The 17,979-nt window shown below is 38.0% G+C and overlaps 1 pseudogene; it reads right to left on the reverse strand.

Annotated features, from left to right (window-relative positions):
• Positions 1-10,875: 10,875 nt before the first annotated feature.
• LOC107160116 lies at positions 10,876-13,350 on the reverse strand (annotated as a pseudogene).
• Between the last annotated feature and the right edge of the window lie 4,629 nt (positions 13,351-17,979).

The following is a 17,979-nucleotide window of genomic DNA, read 5'->3' on the forward strand; positions in this document are numbered from 1 at the left end:
AATCCACAGATTGAGTACAATCCCTATAATAAAACATCAAACATTCTTTACAGAACTTGGAAAAAATTCCTAAAATTTGTATGGAACCACAGCAAAACCTGAAACTTCAAAGCCATCTTGAGCAAAAAGGACAGTGCAGGAGGCAGCATATTACTCAACTTCAAAATGTACTAAAAAGTTTAGTAATGTCAGCAGCATGTTATTGGCATAAAAACAGACACTCAGAGAACATAGGACAGAAAGCCTAGACATAAACCTACATATCAATAGTCAAATAATTTTAGAAAAAGGTGCAGAAAACATCCTACCTTCTAGAGGTAGGATGGACTTTTTAACAAATGGTGCTGTGAATATTGGATATCCACATGCAAAAGGATGAAACTAGACCCCCATCTGCCAAAAGGTACAAAAGTCAACTTAAAATGAATTAAAGACTTAAATGTAAGACTGGAAACTATAAAACTTCTAAAGAAAACAGGAGAAATGTTATTGGACATTGGAATGGTTGTTTTGGGGCCTGGGGATATAGCTCAGTTGGTAGAGTGCTTGCCTCACGTGTACAAGTGGATAGAGGAGTGGTGGTTACTGGACTCTGGGGAGAATTGTGGGGAAGGAGGTTGGGGAAATGTTGATCAATGGGTACCATGTTAGAGTTATACAGGAGTAAGTACTTCTGGTGTGCTAATGCAGAGTAGGGTAACTGATGAGAACAATAATGTACTATGAGTTTCAAAAAGGTATAAGAGTGGATTTTGGGTTTTTTCACCATAAAGAAATGACAAATGGTTGGAGGAGATAATTATATTAAACTTATTTAAATATTATATAACATATATAGGTATCAAAACATTTCAACGTATTTAAATATTATATAACACATGTATGTATTAAAACTTTTCACAATACCCCATAAATATGAAAAGTTTTCGTATTTTTGTCTGTTCTAAATTTGTAATAAAAATGTAAACAATTTCTTATAATTTGAACTTTCCAACACATGAATGCAGTCTCTGAGAAGAAAAGGAGTGCTTCATAAATTAAGGAATTCATGTCCATGTGTTTGTGAATGGGAAGATTTATTATGTCCATACTATTATTGTTCTTGTGTAATCACATGACAGGGCAGTTGTGTTATAGGAAGGATCAGAAGGAACAAGGTCCACCTGGTCCTCTGTCTGGGTTTGTTGATTCTGTGACACATCTTACCTGCCCCTCTCCCTCTCCTGTGATATTAGGTATCCAAACCAGGTACACTCTACCACTGAGCTACATCCCAGAAGACCCCATTTTAACATTTTATTTTGAGACAGGGTCTGGCTACTTGACTCAGACTGGACTCAAACTTGCAATACTCCTGTCTCAGCTTCCCAAGATGCTTAGATTACAAGTATGTACCACTGCACCTGGCCTACTCCTTTTTTTCCTCCATATTTGTTATTGGTGTATTATAGTAGTACATAATGGTGGGATTTGTTGATATGTATACTGTATTTGTTCATGCACTCAATAAAACAGTATAATTTGGTCAATACCATTTGACCTATTCTTTGTGTAGGTATTTGTAAGAACTGGCATAAGTTTTTCTACCACTTTAGGCCTCAGCTTCTCCATTTGTTGAAGTAATTTCTAACTCTGATGTTCTCAGGTTAGGTAGCTAGCAGGGCCAAAACTGTAGCTAGGTATGAAATTACAAATATGATTTTATTGCTATTTCAGCCTGTCAGAGGTTAACATAATGTTAAAATCTTCAGTTTCCCTCTCAAGTTGGTTGGCTCAATTCTGGAAACTCAAGTCACTTGCTAATTTATTCTTATTTTTTTCTCAGTTTAATTCAAAGTTTGTTTTATTTAGCTCCTGGAATCACTGACAGAAATCTTTTTTTATGTACTCCTGAACTCCTAGTTGAAAGACGTTTGGGTCCTTCCAGAATTATGGTTCCATCATAGGGCAGAATGGACCAGATTAGGAGAGGCTAGTATCCAGAGATGCAATTGTGGCAGGGAAGCAGATCAGGAAGAGCAATAAGGAAGAGTTGATATTCTAGACAGATAGTTGAGCAGCTTATAGCAACACTTGAAAAGGATTGCTATGGACTACCTGTGTTTAATATATGTGACATGCTTAGAAAGTATACCTGACACATACTAAATAGTATGTTTTATTGTTCTTGTTTTATCTACTGCATGACGCATGATCAAGCAGTTGTGTTATAGGAAGGATCAGAAGGAACAAGGTCCACCTGTACATATTGAGCAACTGTACATAGTAGGTGTTCAGTGTCTGATGAAAGAATAATTCCTTGGAAAAGTAGTTTTTTAAACAGTTATTTAAAGGCAAAAGTGGTAGTTCCATGTTTTGGTAATGGTAAGATTTTTACAGAGGAAATGGTAAAATCTTTAAACCCTAACATCCTGTTAACATTATGCTGTTTTTGTGGACTGTCTGTTCAGATTTTTCTCCACAATTCTTTTTTTTTTTTTTTTTTGGTTAAACTCTTGGAAATTGGAGGGTTTATGGAAAATGTGATTATGGGATAAGTATTTATCATTAGTATAACCTTTGCCAATTTCTATGCCTGAATAAGTTTTTACTTGAGCCAAATAGTTAAAAATTGTTTTGTTTTTGAAGTTTTCAAGTGACCAAGATGCCAATAGTTTAGAAATGAAATATACTTATTAGTTTCTTATATTTATAGCTAGTTATATGCACATACTACCATTCATTGGTTCAGATTGTCTGTTTTTGTGTTAAAGAGGGTACAGATTCAAATCTTTTCTGGCCATGTTAAAAAGACCACATGCCTTATCCTAAGTCCTCATTCAAATGAGCCAAGGCCTCTTCCTTTGTCGCCCAGGTAGAGGAGCAGGTACATTCAAGAGTTGTCAAGCTAACTTCTCTTTTAAGAAATCTTCATGAATACAGGCAAATGTCTCAAGGTACTCTTAGTGAAGACCGCCATTTATATCAGTCCTGAAACAGGACTTGGATCAGCCCAATCATCTCTGGAAATCTCTTGCTGCGAACTACAGATTTCTACCAGGAAGCTAGGGGTAACAAATCTCATAACAGAAGTTACATAAAGAGTTTCATGTCACCCTAATGCTCTCCATAATGAGATCACTTAAATATGGTCACCACAATTGAGGTCTGGCCTTTCATTTTATGGGAGAATATAAAACTGGACATTTCCAGATACCCAGGATCTAATAAGTGGCTAGTGCTCAATAAATATTAGATATCAATATCCTTATTCTCTTTAACTCATAGGTTTTTGTTAGGTTTGGGGAGTTTTCCAATGTTGCAGTCTATATGCAGAAATTCCTAAGTTTCTTCTATATGTCTCACCCTGTGAAATAATGGTTAACATTTGGAAATGGAGAAAGAGCAAATTTTCTGTTATTGCCTGCTGTAGCTCCCCTGTCTTGCTCCACATAGGGAGAACATGTTTGGGAAATAAACATATACATAGGAACTACTCTTGTGTGAATGGGAATGAACACATCTTTGGCTTCTGAGGAACCAGCTGAGAATGGGGAGGTGAAGACTGACTGATTCATAGGATATACATGGAATATCTAAATTCAAAATATGATGTTTCTCATTTCAACTTAATAACACACAAAATATCTCTTCTTAAAAGAGGATTCTCTTGATGAGCTACACACTGCTACATAGTGTGAAAATAGTGATAGTTTTGCTCTGTATTATGATCAGCCCTTGCCCCACATGGGTTTATACAATCCTCATAAGAACCTTGCACATTATATGTCATATTTACTGCTGTGGCAATGGAACTGAGACTGAGGGGTTACACAGTTTGATTGCATATCCCAGCTAATAAATTGTAGAAGAGCAGTATGAATTGGGTTCTGCCTCTATTTCCCACACTTCTAAAAGTGAAACCATACTGCAAAGAGAAGAGAGAACAAGAGAGAAAGATCTTGGTGGAGGCAAGGAGATGAGGGAACTGGAGCAGGACTGATATTTGATAGGTAAGTAAAAGTAAAATTCAGAACAAAGCAAACCAACTAGGATTTATGCACTTTATAATTTAATCTGTAGTAGAATTTTGTGGAAAGAATCAGTGGTTGACCGAGTATAGCTGCCAGCAAAGGGTACATTTTGAAAATTAAGTAGAGTATTTCTGTTGCTTGGTCTTGGGATGAGAGTTGGGCAAAGATCAAAGCCAGATAAGACATTCAGGAAACACATTTCTTTAACTGCCTGCAGGAGGAAACTTTTCACAACTGGAAAATGCAAGCCATTACTGCCAGCCCTGGAGCATGGAGACTTCACTTCATTAATCATAGCTGTCAGGTTCCTTTCCATAAACAGTAAGATGTTGACATACAAAATATCTTCTGTTTTTCATAGAAGAGCAAAAGAGGGAGATAGTGAAATATATAGGTCACCAAACTAAATGCTATCTAGAGTCAAAATAGAAAGTTTCATCACCAGACTGAACCCAAGGTAATGCAAAATTCTAAGGTCACTGGAAATCCTCAAGAACACAGTTTTGTATTTAAATATAACTCAGGTAGATAAGCTCTTGTGAAAAAAAATGCAGAATAAATAGAGATACAGTGATGATGTTTGAGATAGTTGATAAAGGGAAGATGTCTAAACTTTTCTGCAATTATAGTTGCTTTCTGGTTATAGCCAAACATGTGAAATATGCTTGTGGTTGTGCACACATCTGCCCCTTTTGGGTTCTATCTGTATTTTAACCCTTCAAGCAGGGAAGCCAGAGCTTGGAGTAGTGGGTAAGAATTGGAGCTTAGATTCAGAGGGTCAGCTGGGGTCCACACATTACCTGGTATTATCAGAAAGAGCAGCTATATTCTATGCTTGCCTGTCCTGATCCTGATCCTCCTGATGAGAGGAAGGTGGTTTGGAATCAGAAGGAGAAAATACTAACATTAAATGCAAATGAGGAGAAGGAGATGGAATCCAGAGTTGGAGAATTAGGTCAGTTGCAAGAGCAGATGGGAAAGTGTTTTTCTGACACAAAAAGGAAATATTTGTACAGGATTAAGACAAGTTACTGCTGTTTTCAACACTACCCCCTTACAACCTCCATTCACTGTAATTGATGTGGCCTAGTAACTACCTAAGTGCCTTTCTGCTTCTACCTTGCTGCCCTGCAGTCTGATCTCCTTTTATAGTAGTCCTTTTCTGTAAATCAGATCTTCCCTTTCTCTGCTTAGATCCCCCATTGCCTTCCCCTAGAAACTGGAATAATTTCCAAATTTCTTATTGTGGCCATTCAATTCTTCTATTACCTAACCCTCAGTTCTCCTCTACTCAAAGTCTTTCACTGTTTTTCTGACTTGTTCTGCTATAGTCCAATTGCCTTTTTTTCTTTTCTTTTCTTTTTTTCCACATAAATTTTCCTCAGCTTGGAGGATTTTGCACTCACTGTTCAGGCACACTCTTTTGTTCTGACATTTACATTTTTGGCTTCTACTCAAGATTTAAGGTTCTTTTCAAATATCCTTCGTAGTTATTCAGAGAGGTCTTTTAAAACCACCTAATCTAAAATAGTACATAACACTGCCTAGCATTATATTTTTGAGCTTGGAAAACTTGCCTGAATGAGAAATCTTTATATGTGAGTCTAGGAAGTACTGACAGAATAATTTACTAGCTGTAAATTGGGCCACTATCTCCCAGATGGTGAATTCTATGAATGGTTCTTGCCAATTCAGTATCTATAAAAATTTTCTCATGGTCAAACATGACAATCCATGTGAAAGTGCTTGGAAAAAGTAAGATTTTACATGAAGCCAGCTGTTCCTAGGCAAGGAACCACAGAGTGGCACATGCAGGTATAAGGAATTTATAATTCTCAAAATAAAATCATGCAGAGAAAGAAAAATTTTCTTTGAGATAACTTGGGTTTGAAAATTTTTCAATTAAGAAATTCATATAAGGGGCTGGTTTTGTGGCTCAGCGGTAGAGCACTCGCCTAGCAAGTGCGAGATGCTGGGTTCGATCCTCAGCATCACATAACAATAAATAAAATAAAGATATTGTGTTCAACTACAACTAAAAAATTACTAAAAAAAGAAATTCATATAAGGGAAATGTTCATTTCACAGATAATTTATCATAGATCCTAGAATAGAAAATGTGTTAACAAATGATGGGTTCAATCTCCTGCCTTAAGAAACTTGAGAAAGCACCATTTAGATGTTATTGTGGTGGTAGAGGGGTCAGATTACCTGTGCTTAAATTTTGACTCGTAGCCAAGTGTGAAATCTTGGACAAATCACAACAAAACCCAATATTGTGTGTACTTATATTCTTTAAACATAAAAATATAATGTCTACCTGAAATGAAATCCTGGGAAAATTTTGTAAGATGACTTACAGAAAATGTTTTGAGTCATGCTTCTTCAATAAATGCTAGCTATTTTTATCTTCATTTTGCAAACAAAGTCACTGGATGTCAGAACATCTAAGATATTTTTTTCCAAGTTGCACAGCTGATAGATTGTGGGAAAAGATCTAGAACCCAGAACTTCTGACTCTTAAAGCCTTGTGGATACAACTAAGCCTTTTGAAAGGATTGTTGCTGTTAAACATATTTAATGACTGCAGTAAACATTGAAAACAAGCAATGTGTTCTTACCATATCATTTCTTTTTCCTAAAAAAAAAAAAGATACACATAAAGATGCATGAAAAGAGCTGAAAGAAAACAAATACTGGGTGTGCGGCAGAAGGAGTTTGAGAGTATGAATGAGTTTGTTTTCTTTGTGCTCATTATCTTTTCCATGCTATCAACACCCAGAAGTTAAGGCTTTATATTCAGAAGAAAAGTTATTAAAAGATCAAAAACAACATGGACGGCAATACTGAAACCCCTACATCTCTTGAATGTGTTAATATGCCAAATCCTTATTGCACGGAACACTGCTTTGCATTTTCCAAACAATTCTAAATTAGATTCCTTCTGAGCTCCCATAGAGGCTTGTCATTCTCCAACTTGCTGTCCTAAATCTTTGTTTAGATTACACATCTATAGATCTTTCCTGGGTACCTTGTATGGTGGCACATAAAAACTATTTGATGAATGGCATATCTACTGAGACCCTAACTTTAGAAATTTTATTCATTAAAGACCAGTCCAAATTAAAAATTAAGTTGCTTTATAGTATCCAATTCCATATACTAGTGAATTATTGTTACATATTTTTGTATGCTATTTCTAATCAAAACTTTAGGCCTCAGAATGTTTTCCTTCTTATATTAAGCCTGTGTAAACCTATTTTAGTTATCCTATTTTCTACCCAAATAATATTCCATATTAAGATGATTTTAATAATCATCCTCTGAAAAATGCCCTGAAATGCTTTACATAAATTATTAAAGTAGTTTATAGTCTAAGTTTTAAGGCTTTGTTAGAAAGTTTTGAGCCTGTTTTGTTAGCAGAAATATATACAGGCGTTTAAAAAGCAATGGAAAATATGTGAACTTTGAGCAACCTCTTTGTGTTGCCATGCATAACATACCTGATGACTTCTGGAGGATTCTGGTGAAATCCATGGGCTAGGCTTTGATCTTGCAGAGGCCAAGCTAGTCTGTTGTCTTTCACCAACAAGCTCTAGATAGATAAGTACCTACCAAATGCTTCCTCACATGGTCAGATTGAGAGAGTGAGATTTAGTGGTGCAAAACAATGCATCTCACAAATTATCAATGAATTATTATATAAGCACAGAATCCAATCATCTTCTGACAGAAAGACAGTTTGGGGCATCTGAACCAGAGAGACAGCATTTGGAACAGATGGCTAGAGGCCCCAGTGGACCCCTATCCTCTACATTCTTCTTTTATTTGATCACATCTCACTCTAAATAAGCATCAATGAAGTACATAGACATTGCACAGTTTTAACCTTGCTGAAAGTGCCTAGGACTTCTGGGCCACTGCCAAAAAAATAATGACAATAAAAGCAGTAATAACAACTAACATTTATTGAGGATCCACTCTATCTTGGGCACTGTTATTAAAAAGTGCTTAAAATGTATCATTGTCTCTTATAAAATTCCTCATACAGATTGCTATCAGAATTAAAGGAATTAACTCAGGCAAAGTTCTTAGTACTGGGGCTTACCACTATATTGACATACCAGTAAAAATTTGTTGTTACTGTGTTTGGTAATAATGATCACAACAGGAACAATTGCCTTCTGCTCCAAATAAAACTTTAAGAGGCTCTATTAAACTTTGGGTCCACAGATACAGTCCCAAGGCATTGTAACATCTCCAAATCACCTACATCTGATGGAGATGAGCATCTGATGGAGATTAAGAGATCAACAAATATTTATGAAAACAGGTAAACCCCAAATTGTATAGATGTGTTTGTGAGTAGATTTCTCATGGAAGAGAGCATGTGGTTTTGTTCAGACTCTAGATGTTTCATGGTCTGAGAAGTAAAAGACCACTTCTATAATAGAGAATGTGTCACTGTGTGAGTAAGGAAGACTAATGAGAAAAATGAGGAAGTGGAGAGGAATGATCTTAGTGGCCTGGCTCTCCACCATCAGAGGGTTAGAAAAGCCTTGTGCTGCCAGCCTCTGGGCTGGCTATTCAGGGCAGCCCCAGATCCCTCCCAGCACCTTGAAGGTCCCATTTACCCTCTGGACCATTTACATAAGACTCTGAGGGATTACTGGCAATATGCACATCTAGCCTTGAATGGAGTAATTCAATGCTGGATACTTTCACTCTGGTTTTGTAGGAATCATAAAAGGCTAGCACTGGAAAGTGCCTCATACATAATCTATTTCAGGGTTTTCAAATTTGTAACAGATGTGTGGCCACTTCCCTTCCTGCACCCAGGGAAGACATCCCTAATTGGGGACAGCATTCTTTACTATAGTTGGGAAAGTAAAAAAGATGGCATTTGATATGTCTGTGGATTACATCTGAGCACCTTGAAGTGATATGACAATTTTGAGACAGGAAAGAATGCTGTCTTCAGTCTATGAACTGTTAACTACCAAATATCTTTGTTCTTACTGTTTTTTTTTTCTTGATTTTTATCCCCACAGAATAAAAAAGGAAGCCCTTCTAAGTGGTGATTGAACTCCTTCCTCCACACAAATCTGCAAGGCAGCTAAAACCCTGAATGATGAAACAAAATTATAAATAAGGATTTTAAGGGCTGTTCTATAAGTTCTTCTATTGTATTTGTAAGCAAAGGGTTCAGCCTCCAGCCACTTTCTTTTCTCTTTTGGTATCTTTGAGGAAGAACAGTCTAAGAAAGTCCTATACTTAAATCTAGGAGTCCTAGGGCTCTTAGAGCTAACTGAGTGGGGATCACTCAATTACCCTTTTGAGGCCTCAGTTTCCCCTACTGTAGTAGGAAGATATTGTAACTTCATAGAAATAGTTCTAAACTGGTCATAGAAACTGGTTTCCTCACATGAGAGAAAAATAAATGACTTTCTACTCAACAGATGAACAAGAACATTTATTTATTTTAGTGTGAGTGTATGGATGTGTGCATGACAGGGAGAGTTGGGGAGAGAAGCATATTTATGGTGATGGTGAGGATTGGCCAGAGGAAGATATGAAATAAAGTGAATTTTCATGTTTTAAAGCTGTTGATTAAATAACATAGACTCAGCTTTAAAATAATTAAGCATCTACTATGTTTCCAGCAAATTAAAATAAAATGCTCCCTCTGCACGATGAGGGTAAATAAAGTATGAACTTCTTTATGCACTATTCCAATTGAGTCTATGGGAGAAGTTGGAGAAAATTAGTTTTTTTTTTCTTTTTTTAGTGTCTCAAAAATCAGTAAAACTTTATTCACTTCCATTCTTTCGCCATTAACAGAAAACTGGAGAAAGCAAAATGTTTTGTGTTTACAAAGATAAATGGCCTCTTTACCCAGAGATCAAAATCTCAAATGACAACGGGAAGATAAAAGTGCCCTCCCCCACATCCCCTGAGCTGACCCTTGTCATCTTAGCAAAGCCTTCAGTCCACTGGCCAGGGACCCTGAATATGGCCAATTTAAGATGAGGGCCAAGAAATCAGACCAACCCATTCCCGTGATATAAAGTTGAACAGAAGCTACACCAAGGGTCAAGTGCCTGTATTCTACAGGACACAGGAACCAGGCAGCTACTTAAAAAAATAAATAAATAAATAAAGATTCATTTCAGGCACAACTTTTTAATTTTTTTTCTCATTTTGTTTTTAAATCAGTAAAAGAAACTGGGTCTTAGAAGCTGTAGTGATCTAAGCAGCAGCAAGTTTGTGCATTTGTCCTTTTTTTTTGTTTGTTTAAATATGTTCAAATTATCACACTTCTGGCACACTTCATTTGTACGAAATTCTGCACTATATATACTAATTGTAGTAAAGTTACTTGCCCCCCATCCCAGGAAAAAAAAAAAAAAACTACTCTGGAAGATAATTTTCACTGAAATCTAACCAAACTTTGTTAAGTGGATTGTGACAAGATTATAAATGATATGAAAAATAACATTTTAACATTTGGCCATCAAATTAAGAAAATGGTTTGCCTATACAAATTTTTGTAATTTTTGAAAGGTAATATATCCTACCCTCATATGGTCCTCAGAATTAAAGCATAATGAACAGGAAAGAAAAGGAAAAGAATGCAACTGAGTGCTAAGGCAGAACATCTTGCCAGAAGTAATGAAGGTAGAGTATATACTAAATATCACGTGCGGAATTTCATAGGGCCAACAAGATAACAGTCTGTATTTTTCACTTACACAGACGAAGTGGATTTTGCAATTACCAGTTGCGTTAAATGCACCAAATAAAGCTCCTATAATTGATACTATAAAGCACCACCTTAAGTTTTCCAGGCTGCAACTGTGAATAATTCTAAAATGGTTTCTTAAATTTATTTATTTTTTTAAACATAACACGAGGAAGGTGTTAAAACTGGTGTAATAGCTCAATAGAATAAGTATTCCAGATTTGGGGAGGGATGAAGAGGGAGATATTCAGAACTCTTCACCAGAATCCCCTCAACTTGATCATAGAGGGTTAATGATGTGGTTAGTCAATGACAGCAGCTTGACAAATCTTTCTGCACCAAATCCCATTGAGTTATCTGGTCCCTTTGGCTGATGAAGAACCATTAGGCGAGGAGCACTAGCATCATCCAGGGTGATGTTCTTCAAGCGATTGACCAACCAGTCAGGTCGAGGAGCTGCAACAGTCCTGGGGCCCTCACAGACTCGCCAAACATTACAGGCACTTCACTTGCCAGTACGCTGAATAAGAATCACTGAGAACTCCACTTCATCTCCTGCCTGTAGCTCAATGCCATCTTGAACTTCTTTTACATGGAAAAAGAGCTTCTTGCTATCTCCTACTTCATAGTTAATGAAGCCAAACTGATTTTTCACACACTCTAATGTGGCCCTGTGCAGGGGCGTGATGTTATAGGCCATAGTCTGTGCATTTTGGCCCACCCAGGACACACAATTGGAACTTGACACTCTCCCCTTTCTGCAGGCAATCCCCTTCATTGGCAATTCCGACTATGCCAAATGGATACACCTCACCTTTCATATCCCCCTCATCCATGATCTCAATCATTCCTTGATACTCAATCTGTATTGGATCAACACCTCTGAGGGGGTGAATGACTTTACCAGAATAGATAGTGGGATCAGCTTCTTCAGTAATGCCATTCACTGAGTGAGTTTTGTTTACTTTTTCAACACTGACTTTGTTGCCTTTGCCTTTGGACAAGCTGTATTCGACCATGTCCCCCAGCTCCAGGCTATTGACATCAACAGAGAACTCACTGTGATGGAAAAAGATTTCCTTATCATGATTGGCTGTTTCAATAAACCCAAAATTATCTTTCAGAGTTGCCACATAACCCAAGAGCCTCTTGTTGGAATTATGACCTAAAAGTCACACACTAGTTGCAATTTGATGTCCAGGCCTCTGTTTGTCACTAATACTAAATTCAACCTTATCTCCTATTTGAGGAGAAGTAGATCCTTCCACATCCTTGGCTTGAAAAGCAATGGTCAGTTTCACCCCACAATCATCATAAGCAATAATGCCATCCTCAGCCTCCTTCTCTTTGCCTTTATTTGGGCTAGTGGTTTTAGGATTGGAAAAAGTGGCTTCTTTCTCTACAGTGCCCATAAAATGATGATCTGAATGGGAATGGAATGAAACCGTGCCCTTGGGATGTTGTTTAATCCTAATAGCATGATTTCTTTGGGCAGAGAGCATATCAGGAACCACAGTAAACTCTACTTCATCCGCAATATGGAACTGGTTCCCATCCAGAATTTCACTGAAGTAGAACATATGAGCATCACGATCCACACACTTGATGAAACCAAAACCATCTCTCATGGCAGCAATCACACCCATATCTCTGGCTTCATTAGTGAACTGAAATGTATTTGATAGAACTTCTATGTTAGTTGCTCGTTCTAATTTGTCATGTCGGTCTGTTGAAATATTAAACCTAATATGGTCACCTTTAATAGGGTCACCTTGGATTTTGTATTTTTGTCTCCAAAGGGAAGTTCTTTAGGAATCACAAAGTCAACTTTGATTCGTCCTGTCAATGGGTCATTCTGGTTTTTACTGGGTACTTTTGGGATAACTTTGGTTACAGTTCCTTCAAAATATTCAATGCTGATATCTTCAAAAATGACTGTTCCTTGAGGCAAAAGTCTGATATCTGTTGCAACTTCTTTACCATTTCTGTCCTTGATTGTGAATTCCACATCATCTCCAGGCTGTAAGGTTTCTAGGTCACCTTTAAATTCACTATAGTGAAGGAATATCTCTTTTACAACATCACCTCTTTCGATAAAGCCAAATGCCTCCTTCATGGCACAAACTACTCCCTGACAGCAGGCTTGTTTCTTTTTCAACAGCATAATGTTACAAGCACTTACAGCACCAGTATTTTATTGTTATCAATTATAAAATTTACTTTATCTCTGGTTTCCTGCTGAACATTCCCTTCAACATCTTCAGGGGTGTATGTCAGATAAAACACTTCCCCATTACGTTGGTAGCATACACTCCCTGTTGGACTGTGACCCGGGGCAACTGGAGATTTACTCTCCAAGTTGTGAGGAACAGTGCACACAACTTGTCCATTCATTCATTCTTCAGGATGGATTTCTGGTTTAATCTTCACCAATTTAATAGCAATGGGTTTCCCAGTCCGCCGGTCAGATGATACTTCAAATTCAACATCATCTCCTACTTTTAAGTCCTACAGGTTGCCATTATATTGTGAACAGTGGAAGAAAAGTCTAGCTTGACGTTCTGAACACTAAATAAATCCAGAAGAGGTTAATGGTTTTTCAATAACCCCAGTTTCACACAGTGCTGCACACATTGGGGTATGTTGGTAAAGATGGTGCCCAGAGCACTTCTCTTCCAGGAGCTCAGGTCCATGATGCACTGAATGGCGTGTGAACCCTCACCTCCAATCCCTGTGAATGGCACAAACTTTGAATGGCACACCTCCAATCCCTGAAGTGGCGTGAACTCTCAGACAATGAAGAAGTAACAGCCCACTCGCCTTGCTCCTCCTCATCCTGTGTTAAACCCATAAATATCAATACCCTGTTCGTGTTCGCTCTCTTACTCTACCTCTCTTACTCTCTTACTCTCCCTCTCTCTCTTACTCTGCCCCCCTTCTCCCCCCTCTCCTCTATCTCCCCCCTCCTCTCTCTCTCTTCCCCCTCTCCTCTCTCTCTCCCTCTCTTCTCTCTCTCTCAAGTCCCTTCTCTTCTGTGTCTGGGCGCTATGGTCTTACTAATAAATCTCGGACAGGTAAATGGTTGTTTTGGCTTTTTGAGCTTATAGAGCTTTTCCATCATCCTTTACAGGGTACCCATTATGTCCATTGTTGTGGAGAAGGTTTGGATCAAAGCTCATGTTGCAGTGATAATCAAATATTGCACTTTCAGTAGTATTTGCTGATTCTTCTTTTTCAGCACACGTTTCAAAGGATGAAAGTTGCTAGTATTAAAAAAAAAGAGCGAGAGTAAAAGATCTACCAAACTAATAAAGAATACAACTGCTGCTGCACCGGGCATCTCACAGTACAGCACTGAAGTAAACAAAGACTACTAGCAGTGTTGGGAAGTGCTCTTTCAAAGCTGTTGAGTAGGCACAAACTTCTTGTTTCAGATCAAGTGTTGTGTCTTCAACTTAAGTGTACTCTTCTTTGGTCTTGTTGGTTGTTACGAGGTTTATTCCTTGCCTGATCTGAACTTGAAGCAGCAGTTTCAGGTGGTAAAGTCTGTTCTGTTACACTTCATACCCAACAGCTCAGCACCCGCTCTCCAGCACCACCATAAGCAGCATGGCCCAGTACGTAGGAATAAATCTCGCTTCTCTCACCAGAAAATGAGTTTTTAAGCAGAGCGGCAGAGATTAAATTTAAAGTTCTGGCAAAGCTGGTTTTTTTTTTTTTTTTTTTTTCCNGTTCTGGCAAAGCTGGTTTTTTTTTTTTTTTTCTTTCCTCATGAGGATAGTAAAGGTTAGCAGTGGGGGGGGGATTGTTAAATGCATAGCTCTCCTTCCTTCTTTATCATACACACTAAGTAAACTGGCTTAAATCCCATCCTCTCTCCTTTGCATGGGCCTCTCTTTGAAATATGAAATCTACAGATATAAATTAGAAAATAAGCCAGTATTATATGAAAACACATTTATTGGCTGAATAATAAAACTTAACTAAGGAGTTATTAGAATTAGAATATCCCCCTCCTTGAAGTACACGTTTCTAATAGGCAAAAAGAAGCAAAACCCCTGAATGAGAAAAAAAATACATTGACAACTTCAATCATAGGCTTCTACTTTTTTTGTAATTGACTCTTACACTGATGACAAAGCATAGACACACAATGAGACATTACAAATCAGCATATCAACATGAGAGGGCAACTACCACAAAGCAGAGACTTCTTCAATGTTGCTGCTGAAACTTACATACACCCACAGAGGAAACTTGCAAATCTTCCTATAAAGGATGATTTGCACAGAGTTTCCCAACAATATGCTTACAAAAAAAAAAAAAAAAAGCAAAAACAAAAACAACTCACAGACCATGGTTAATAAATAAGAGAGAAAAGCAGAAGAAGCAAAAAGAAATTTCCTTGGACTGGCAGGCATAGAGAGCAACACCTTGGACCTCATTTGAAAAACAGTCACATTGTTTGTAGAGCCCAAGAGAGACCGCTGAAGGTGAAAGGAGCTTTGCACTATGGTCCTTGGGTATATCCCATAATCTCCAGGAAGGGGAAGTTTAATCAGTCTCTAGTGCATAGCCTGTAACCTTTCAGATGTAGCTGAAACAAATATCTCTGCAGAGTTATTTTAAAGCTCACTAGGAAAGAGGGGGCATTGCTGTAAATCCTTCTTTCCCACGGATAGATAAATCTGTAACAATCACATAAATAATGTACAGAATTGAAACAACCACTTCAACTTTCAACTCTTTCTTTTTTAAAGATGATTTCAGATTCATTCTCAAAGTGCAAATCTGGATATAAAATATTATAAGAGTAAGGAAAAATTTAGCCCCCTCATCTATCCCCCACCCTCCACTACGGAGCTGATTTGATTGCTCTCTCTGGCATTTGTGCCCTTCCACCTCATACTTTAAGATAATCGTTTTTCAGCTAACCTAGCCCAGCATGGTAAACTCCTCTCTAAGGGTGAGACTCATGAAGCTACTGGCCTGGGTCTCTTCCCCTTGGGAGCAGCGCCGACTGTCATTCACCCTGAAAAGCAGCTGGCACTTCTCGGGGTCATCGTTCTCCTCATAGTCCCCGTCGGGCACAAAGTAGTGGTGCAGAGTCCCATTGGACATTTCTGGGTAGAGCGGACAGTCAAAGTAGCCCTGACACAGGTGGCAGGGGAAATCCATCCAGAGGAACTCGGGACCATCATTCTGAATATTCAGGAAGACCAGGGACCCCAGGAGAAGACTCTTTTGTCCAGGAACAAGGAAAGGGGTTCTCTTGGGAGTCAGTGCCTTCCTGAGACAATGTCCTCCTCAGTCCCCGTCGGCTTGCTGCACCGTGGCCCCTGCACCCCAGCAGGCTTCATGTGGCTGTGGGCCCCGTTGGCTTGCTGCACCGTGGCTCCTGCACCCCGTGGCTGTGGGCGACAGCGCCTGGGTAGCACTGCCCTGCAACACTGCAGGGTGCACCTCGCTCTGCATTTGCTCAGCTGCTGGAACTACCGCTCTCTTGCAGCCCAGATGGGATCACAGGGCGGAGGGGAGAAGGCCTCCTGCAGAGTGCTGCAGGTCACTGGCTCCATTGCCCCTTGCTCCTGGGAGATGGAGCAGTGCAGCTAGAGAGAGAAGCTCTTGCCTTTTGACACTTTCAACTTCTGGACTGGGTGGGAATACGGAGGGAGCTTTTCCTTTGGCTAAAGATCCTAAGGATCTCTGGGCTCTCAAATTACAGCTGGTTTCATCACTTCGAAGCCAGGGAACAAGTTTGGAAAGAAACCTCTCACCAGGTCTCTGTTATTAAAGGTACAGGGTCTCTTTTTAAAGATTGGAAGGAGACATCCTGAAAAACAGAATTCAGCTTGAAGGGGGAAATGATAAGAGAAAAAGTAGAATTTCTACAACAAAAAGAGAGTTTTGCTATTAACATAATGCAGGGGAGGGTGATTACTCTGGAGAAATACCATTTCGTAAGTTTAAATAAATATCAGTTTGGATTTGTGGAGTAAACCTATTTTCATCTTTAAAACAATTGGCCTGAAAAACAAATTTGAAGTGTTGGAAATGACAGTTTTGCTTACAAATGCTTAGTTAAAATTTATAAAAACAAAACTTTCAAAACAATAGGAATAGAAAAGTGATTGACACACCATTGCTCATAGGCATATGACAAAAAAAAAAAAAAAAAAAAAAAAAAAAAAAAAAAAAAAAAAAACTGTGAATGGAATTTTTCCTATTTAATACATAAAAGGACAACTGAGATCTTCATTTAACTTTTATGGAAAAGCATCCATGCTGAGCTCCTTTATTGATTCTTTAACCTAAGACTTTACAGCTATTGCCTCTTTTGAAGTACTTTGAAGCTTTTGGAGAGTACAGGATTGGCAGAGTTGTCTTAATTTTCCAAAAGGGAATAAAAAAGTGTAGGATGTTAAACAAATTGTTTATAGTCATACAGACTAGTTGAACTATTAAGGTACAGAGTCTTTTAATTTCATTTGGAAGAAATCCTTATTTTTTTCATGAGGCAGTTAGTTTCTTAATTGTGAATTTACTAGCAAATGTCCATTTTACAGGCCATTTATTTGCTCACTAAAAGGTTTTTTTTTAGCATTTATTCTGTTCCAGATTCTATTTTAGGTACTGAGAATGGAGCAGTGAACAAAAACAGAGCCAGATAATTGTCCTCCTAGAGCTTTCATTAGGAGATGGAGAAACAATCAGTGTAATAAAAATAAATACAATGTTTGTATGATAGACAGTGGTATGGCTGTAGAAAAACAAACAAAACAAAACAGGGAATAGGTGAGAAAGAGAAGCAGTGCATCTATTTCTTTTTTGAAATTTAATCGAATGATTCATGTTGATTGGCCAGTGTTCCCTATCTCTCTCCCTCCTCCAATCATAAGGGACAGATTTCATTGAGAAATTCAGTGCCACATAGTTCTGAGATTATCACTCTCATTGTCATTGCTTTTGTTGACCTAAGACACCTGGACTCTGGATAAACAAGGGAATTCCAGTTCAGTAACTGGATATTTTTTCAAAGTGCTGTAATATGCATAGATTTTTTGAAGCATGTTGACTTCACGTTTTAATTCTTATTCAGATACTTAGCATCATGCAAACATAGACCAAAGGAGTTTTCTTAGTGTTTTTGCCAACTAGAAAACTACAGCAAATTTTCAGCCTTCCTAGCAAAATACTACAAACTTTTCTAGTTTGCAGACTGAA

This window comes from Marmota marmota, unplaced genomic scaffold (genome assembly GCF_001458135.2).
Source record: "Marmota marmota marmota unplaced genomic scaffold, marMar, whole genome shotgun sequence".
Taxonomy (NCBI): Eukaryota; Metazoa; Chordata; class Mammalia; order Rodentia; family Sciuridae; genus Marmota; species Marmota marmota.